The 7,445-nt window shown below is 34.8% G+C and overlaps 1 protein-coding gene across 3 annotated transcripts in view; it reads right to left on the bottom strand.

Moving 5' to 3' along the window:
* Positions 1-7,445, bottom strand: part of LOC106466657 (octopamine receptor-like) — a 23,468-nt gene that overhangs the window by 15,398 nt on the left and 625 nt on the right. The window contains exon 1 of one of the 3 annotated variants that reach the window (XM_022394722.1): positions 2,713-2,732. The exons of 1 other annotated variant lie outside the window; for it this stretch is intronic. The gene's annotated coding sequence lies outside the window, so the exon portion shown is untranslated. Of the gene's footprint in view, positions 1-2,190; positions 2,236-2,712; positions 2,733-7,445 lie in introns of those variants that run through there. One more of the 3 variants, XM_013926949.2, reaches the window with a different exon arrangement.

Below are 7,445 nucleotides of genomic sequence, written 5' to 3'. Positions count from 1 at the left end.
TAACGAACGAACGTTAACTACAACAATACGTCTATCTCTGACTGCAGTTCAATTACTCATTATCTACTTACACATTATCTCTTCCTTACCGCGTCACGTTTTCACCTCTTATATATACCAGCCTACCCTACTAGTAAATACTAGAGCATTCGCCAAAGTACATGATAATTCTAGAAACGTTGCGTCACTGTAGTCATGTGACTGCTGACGCAACAATATCATGTTTAACCAATTCACACATCATTGTGTCGTAACTTCGTTTATATTTATTTATCTGTTATTGATGGAGGTAGTTAGGCCTTGCTATCGCGCGCTGCAGACGATTATAAAAGAACATTATAAGTTCGAAATAAACTAAAATTTAAATATCGATACATGCATTCTAATATAAATAATTCTAAAGATTTTTCTTAGCAACACATTTAATACAAAATTGAAATTAGCCAGCTTTACTGATTTTAGACATACAGTAACAAAACAAAATTCAGCCATAAACTAACACGACGCACTTATTTGAAACTCAACAACAACGGAGAGAGAGAAAAAACTTCTCTATCAATGAAGAAACTAAAGGAACAGAGTTTACAATTCAATACTACTGTTGCTAAGCCTGAAAGAAACCTTTAACCATTTCGAAAATCAATTATATCTGCACCTGAGGTTGGCTAAAGTTTTATTATAACAATAACAAGAGTGGGTAAGAAAGATGAGGCCTCTTGAATTAGTGACGTCACACAAACTTACGACAGAAATAAACGTATCATCATATATATTACTGAGAAATAAAACACAGCTAGATCATCAGAGTCGTGTTTTGTAATTCATATCAAAAATTAGTTTAGTAATGAAGGTTTGTGCTGGTCAGTACCAGTTTATGTATGAAGGTTTGAGCTGGCCAGTACAAGCTGTTTTATGATAAGACAGATCAGTCAAAACAACATTAGTCTTTCTCTACCGTATACTTGATAAAAGTCGTACATGTTTTAACTTATCTGAGAAGCTGTTTATAAGACAGATCAGTCGATAATGATGTGCCACATTTTTCTGGGTATTATTCACATCCTTGCTCCAGTCGGGGTGACTGTGAAAAACAGAAAATTGAACAGACATCAATATGACGACTGACTTTAATATAAATAATAATTAGCCTTCATTTGGCATGGCATAGTATGGCCACTAGTAACACACGTTGATTATACATAAACCCTAGCGGGTCTCTTGGTGTACAGGGACAGTAGACAGACCCCCGAGGATGTCTTGGTATATAGGGACTGTAGACAAACCCCTGAGGGTGTCTTGGTATATAGGAACTATGTGTAAATACATTCATTCTAGACAAACACTTGAGAACCTCTTTTGGTATACAGTGACTTTAGGTGGTCTGGTATACACATGAGGGTTGTGAGGGTGTTATGGTATAACAGTACCATAGACAAACACGTGAGGGTTGTTTGGTATAAAGGGACTGTAGACAAACACGTGAGTGTGGTTTGGTATAAAGGGACTGTAGACAAACACGTGAGTGTGGTTTGGTATAAAGGGGCTGTAGACAAACACGTGAGGGTGGTTTGGTATAAAGGGGCTGTAGACAAACACGTGAGGGTGGTTTGGTATAAAGGGGCTGTAGACAAACACGTGAGGGTGGTTTGATATAAAGGGGCTGTAGACAAACACGTGAGGGTGGTTTGGTATAAAGGGGCTGTAGAAAGACATCGAAAATATGTTTATATTCTCTACTTAAACTTTTCTACATTCAAGACTCTAGGAATCAAGTTCTAAACAACTTAGCAAAATGTCTTGACCCACTTAAACGACACTGCAGTGTCGCAATCATATTGTCAAATGGGTCATAACGCAAGACCCAAAATAACTCAGCAGCTCGGAGAGAAAAAAAAAAGTATATATAGGATGTTTCTTAAGAACCACTGTTTTCACAGAAGAGACACTAATTGTGAAAACCTCAGCTACGTGACTTCATTTAACTAAAGAACAAGGCGATTACAACTTTATGAAGTATATCTCATCAAAGTCAAAGGTTCCGTGATATAAGTGACACTAGAGAGAGCTGTTTTAACATTTCAAGCATTAGTCCTAGGTACAACACCGTTATGACAATACTATAAATCTTATCAGTGGTTTCACACTCAGGGATATCTAACACATCGAGTACAGACTATATTAAAACGTTACCTTCCGTCTCCTGCAGTAGTCGTCGTTCACCGAGCACGAGCGTTAATACACAACACACTGATCTTTTAAACAAGTCGCTGACGTCACTCTGGTATTACCATTTCGAGATATTTGCCTTAGTTTACTGCTCTTATCCCACTTAAAAATATATTAGTCTGCCAGAAGTTTTCTTTTTTGAGCTATATATTTAAGTATACTAAATATACATTTCCGTGGTAGAAATTCCTTCCAAGCATAATGTTTAATATGACAAGTATTTAATTTTACTGTTTTTAATTAAATATTCTTTGCAACAGGGCAGTATGATAGTTAGACAATATACTTGAAATTTATTTCCAACTAGATGTTTTAATGTATAAGGTTCACGCCACTGCAGTTAAAATATCTTATGAACTACGTAACACAACGTGTTAAATATATTTTATTTCAATTTAAAACACTACAACTACATAACAAAGTAATTCAAATATTCATTAATCGAGTTAAAGCTTATGTTTAACGTGTTAAATATATCTTTCTTACCTTACTCTATTTTTTTAAGGGCTGGCATGACCCGGTGGTTAGGCGTTCGACTTACATCTGTGGGTCGCTCAGAGTGTACTGTTTCATCATGTGTACTGTACCCTCGCTGTTAACGATATTTTCGGCCATAATCCCAATAATATTACCTTCTAACGTACACTGTCTCTGTTAAGTAAGCAATAGACTGACGTGGTTTGGCAGTTAAGGCACTCGACTCACAATCTGCGGGTCGGGAGTTCGAATCCCAACAACGAACATGCTTGACCTTTCAACCGTGGGAACGTTATAATGTGACAGTCAACTCCACTTTTCGTTAGTAAAGAGTAGCCCACGAGTTGAGGGTGGGTGGTGTTGACAACCTAGTTTACCACTTCTAAATTAGGGACGGTTAGCGCAGATATCCCTCGAGTATAGATCTGCGCGAAATTCAAGAAACTTTTTTTTAAATTTAAAATGTGACGGGCGTGACATAGGAGGTCAGATCACAACGCCGTCCCCACTCCCATGACATTCATAGGGAGGGGCTATGGGTACGTGGCAGTTTGGTGACGTATAAAAGAATGTTTATTTGTCAAATCGACTCACAAAATTTGCATTAGTATTTCTATCAATCTGAAATTCACGTAATAATGATGAAATTATAACTGAAAGTTAAATAAATATATTGATAACTCTATTGGAAACGAGACTTTTTCCCCCATTTTCAATTATTGTACGTCACTAAAAAAGGTTATTAATGTTTCCTATTTGAACAGCTAATACTTTTATAAACGTAACTAGTTTGATTGGCCGAGAGTGGCCCAGAGATTAGCGCGCGAGATGGTGGATCCGAGGTTCCGTGATTCGCACCCTGTTGCTGCTGGAAAATAAAATCGCGCTCTGTACTTTGAAGCTGTGGTGCATGATAAGAGTGACGGTCAGATATCACTATTCAATTAGAGTAACCCATAAGTTGGCGGTGGGTGAACAAAAATATACAATGAACTATATAAGCCGTGTACACCGCGAGGATCGAACCAAAAATGTAAGCGTTATAAGCCGTTAGGCTTACTGCTGTACCAACGGGGACGGGGAGAAACCTCTATACTCACGAGAAGTTGAATATGCTAACACAACTTTGTCCACCAAGATTCAAGAATTATTAAGTACTTGAAAAAGGAATCCTTAAATTCAAGAGTTTCAAGCTTTTCTGGGTACCCTAAAGTTTAAGTAACAAGACTCGTTGAGTTGATCGTGGTGTGTTTGTTTGTACTGCGCATACGCCAAACAAACAATCTCTATGACTTTCAAGAATCGCTGTCAAGCGCTGTAACACGTCTCCTCCTCACGTGATCAATATCATAAATCTTAATTTATTAACTTTCTTAAGCTGAGTACTAGGTGTACTTTTTAAAAGAGCGTATAAATTATTCCAGAAATAAATTTAATATGCTCATAAACTACATATATAGTTTTTATTTTGTTTTCGCTAATGGGAGTAATTTTATAGTTAAAAAGAAATACACTCATTTCATATTATAAATATCAAAGACTTCCAAAGTACCGACTTGTAATATATTAGGGTTAAGAAATTAGGTAGATTTAAATATTTCTTTTATAGCAAACAATATGCAAGACCAGTAGATTGGCCAGTATAACTTTATTTTCTCGTCCAATTGAACCTTTACACTATACTATACTATACTCCTGATTGGCCAAAATTTGTTACGTCATTCCGATCTCAATTTTTAATATTTAATTTAAGAAGAAAGAAAATATCTTGAGCTACAGGAAACTTGACGAAGAAAAATAAAATCGATTCATAAATACTCTTAAGTAACTTCGTTTGTTTGTCTCATTGAGTTGTATTTACATTGGAGAAACTGCTAGCCACTGACCGTAATTAAACTATCCATAAATCCAATCCTGATGATGACAAAACCTTGTCGAAACGTTGTACATTTTCTGTCATGTTAAACTTATATTAAAGTTTTTCTTCATTACCCATTTAAGCCGTCTCCATCCATTATTATCCATAAATAGGCTGCCGCCATCTTGCTGGAAGTGTTATCACTATACAAGAATAACAGCACGTAATGTGTACGAAAAATTTTTGCGAATGTTACAATTTAACTTTCCAGAATTTTAACAAAATACTGTTAATCTTAAATTACAAATTATAGATATATGGTATAAGCATAATATTAAGGTGTCAGAACAACGCCAAGAATGTTTGAAATGGTGACCATTTACACTCGTAGAGACAGGTAACCAACCTGCCAGTTTTAAGAATCAACCTATATCTGTGTACTGCTTGTCATGATAACGTTTTTAACATAAGTCATCAAACTTATTGCTATGCCATTTGGTAACATAAAATTTGATATTCATCAAGTTTACAATATTTAATTTAGTGTTCAATTCATTTGAAATTTTCATTTTGTAAGACAATATTTCTAAATTATAATTTGTAACATAACAGCAAAAAATAAAAACAAAGTATGGACCATTTAATCAGCTCCACGAAGAGATTTGTCAGTAAAATACATAAAGTTGAATATAATTGACATATTGTTTATCTTTGCAGATATGGAGTGAACTTAAAGAACATTTAGACGTTCACATTTCACATACAATAAAACCAATGGACAGTTATGTGGAATTCTTCTAACATCTATACCTCCGACAAAATGGCGCTCGATTGGCACGACCCATTCGTCTGTCAAGATTATTACAATATGGAATATAAAGTGGTGGTGAAAAACTCGCCAACAGCCCTTCGTCAGGTTCCAGTGACAAAGAAACAGTTAATATAAGGGTTAGTTTAAAAACAAGTAACAAGTGGCTCGAGAACCTGTTCCTGAAACTACAAATCAGCTAAGGGAAGTAATAGCTAAAAATAATAATAATAAAAGTACAAAAATTGTATAAATATATTTAGTGTCTACAACCTTTTCGTTCAAAGTTAGCACTCTTTTTTCTCTCGTTCACTTCAATCACCCACTTCTGTTACCTTTATTTTATATTCACCGTCGTTCTTCACTCCTAAATTCACACCTTTTATTATTGTATCCGTTTGAACAATATTACCCGATGCACGTGTTCATTCATTTTCTTACATTGTTGCCTGTATTTTTGTTCTATATTTCCATTTTTTTTGTATTTAGTTTATTTTCTACGATTAAATGTATTTAGACAATTTTTATACTTTCATTATTATTCAACTAACTCCAATATTAACTGTTTCTTTGTCACTGGTAACCTGATGTTGCCCGAAACGTCGTTTTTTTTTTATTAATAAAGTTATTTTAATTTGGCGAGTTTTTCACCACTACTTTATATTCTATTTTGTATTCTGTTATTTCCTCGCCTACCCAATTATTTTATTATTTAAGATTATTACAATACTCATTCCTTTGAGCTCGTGACAAGGCCTAGGGATTAATTGGGGTTAACTGTAACGTTTATTATTCTGCACCATATACATGGAGACACATAAAACATTCCAGATCTTATAAAACTGAGTATAGCAAAAAAAGTGGTTATCTTTTCAGTTGCTGCTAGTTGTATCTGTGGTTAGTTAAAAATGAGAGTTAAAAGTCTACTTACCAATAATAACAAAGTTAACTAACAAAAAAAAAAAGTCTTGAAAACTGAATAACTTAACTTCCCTTCAACTTATTTGGATTGTTATTGTTATGTCTCCGTTTGTTAATTGATTTTCCGTAACTTCGTTGCGACGAAACTTTAGCGACACAAGTCCTTACTTAATAAAACTGGTTTATTCTTTCTGAATATAACTTTACCGATACACTTATTTTCAACAGTCGCTCTTTTACAAACGTTTTAACAACGAACGTTAACTTCAACAATACTTTCTGACTGCAGTTCAATTACTCACTACCTACACACACACATTATTGTCACGTCACGCCGTGACCATCTTATATATACCAGACCGCCCCCCAATCTAGTAAATGCTAGAGCACTCCCGAAGAAACGGGATAGTTCTAGAAAGCAGGTGGTGTGACAATAGTCACGTGATCTCGCTGACGCAACATTATTGATTCAGCTCATATATCAAGATTTATCAAGTATCGTTTTACAATGTTTAGAATACCCGTTCACACACACAAAAAACATTGTTTTACACAGATTCAAAACTGCTGGGTCATAAAACTACGATGACGTTGAACTAAAGAAAGGTATTTTTGGGCAAAAGCTTCGTCGTATTTCTTCTGACTGAAGAACAACGGCAAACCATTGTATTGCAAAGTAGCAAATAACAAGTTAGTTTAGTATATAGAAATCTGCGGGGAAAATATACTACATTCACATACCCAACATATGCCCATTATATAAAAATATTTCTTCACTATTAGTATTACAAAGGCATCGTCTTTGAACACCAAAAATATACAATACAAACAAAAAATGTTCCTCAGACGCAGTTTGTGATCGAACAATACTTCTCTGTCAAAATACCAACTAAAGTTGTTTATATAATCATAGGTTTTCGTCGTACCCAACTAAGCCTACTTCGTTTAGTTTCAGACTCACTAGGCTGTGCGCTACTCTTATTAATTAACAAATTCAATTTGATATTAATACTCTAGCACTATAAATGGAATTGAATTAATTGTGCTTAATTTTTCACATATATTGTGATTTTCTTGTTCTGAGTGTGCTCACCTTTAAGTGACTTGATAACGGCGGTTGAATGGCTTGACCCTAATGATTGTATTTCCCAAATG

The sequence above is a fragment of the Limulus polyphemus genome, unplaced genomic scaffold (assembly GCF_000517525.1).
Source record: "Limulus polyphemus unplaced genomic scaffold, Limulus_polyphemus-2.1.2 Scaffold2335, whole genome shotgun sequence".
Lineage (NCBI taxonomy): Eukaryota > Metazoa > Arthropoda > Merostomata > Xiphosura > Limulidae > Limulus > Limulus polyphemus.
This window is presented reverse-complemented; position numbering and strand designations above follow the sequence as displayed.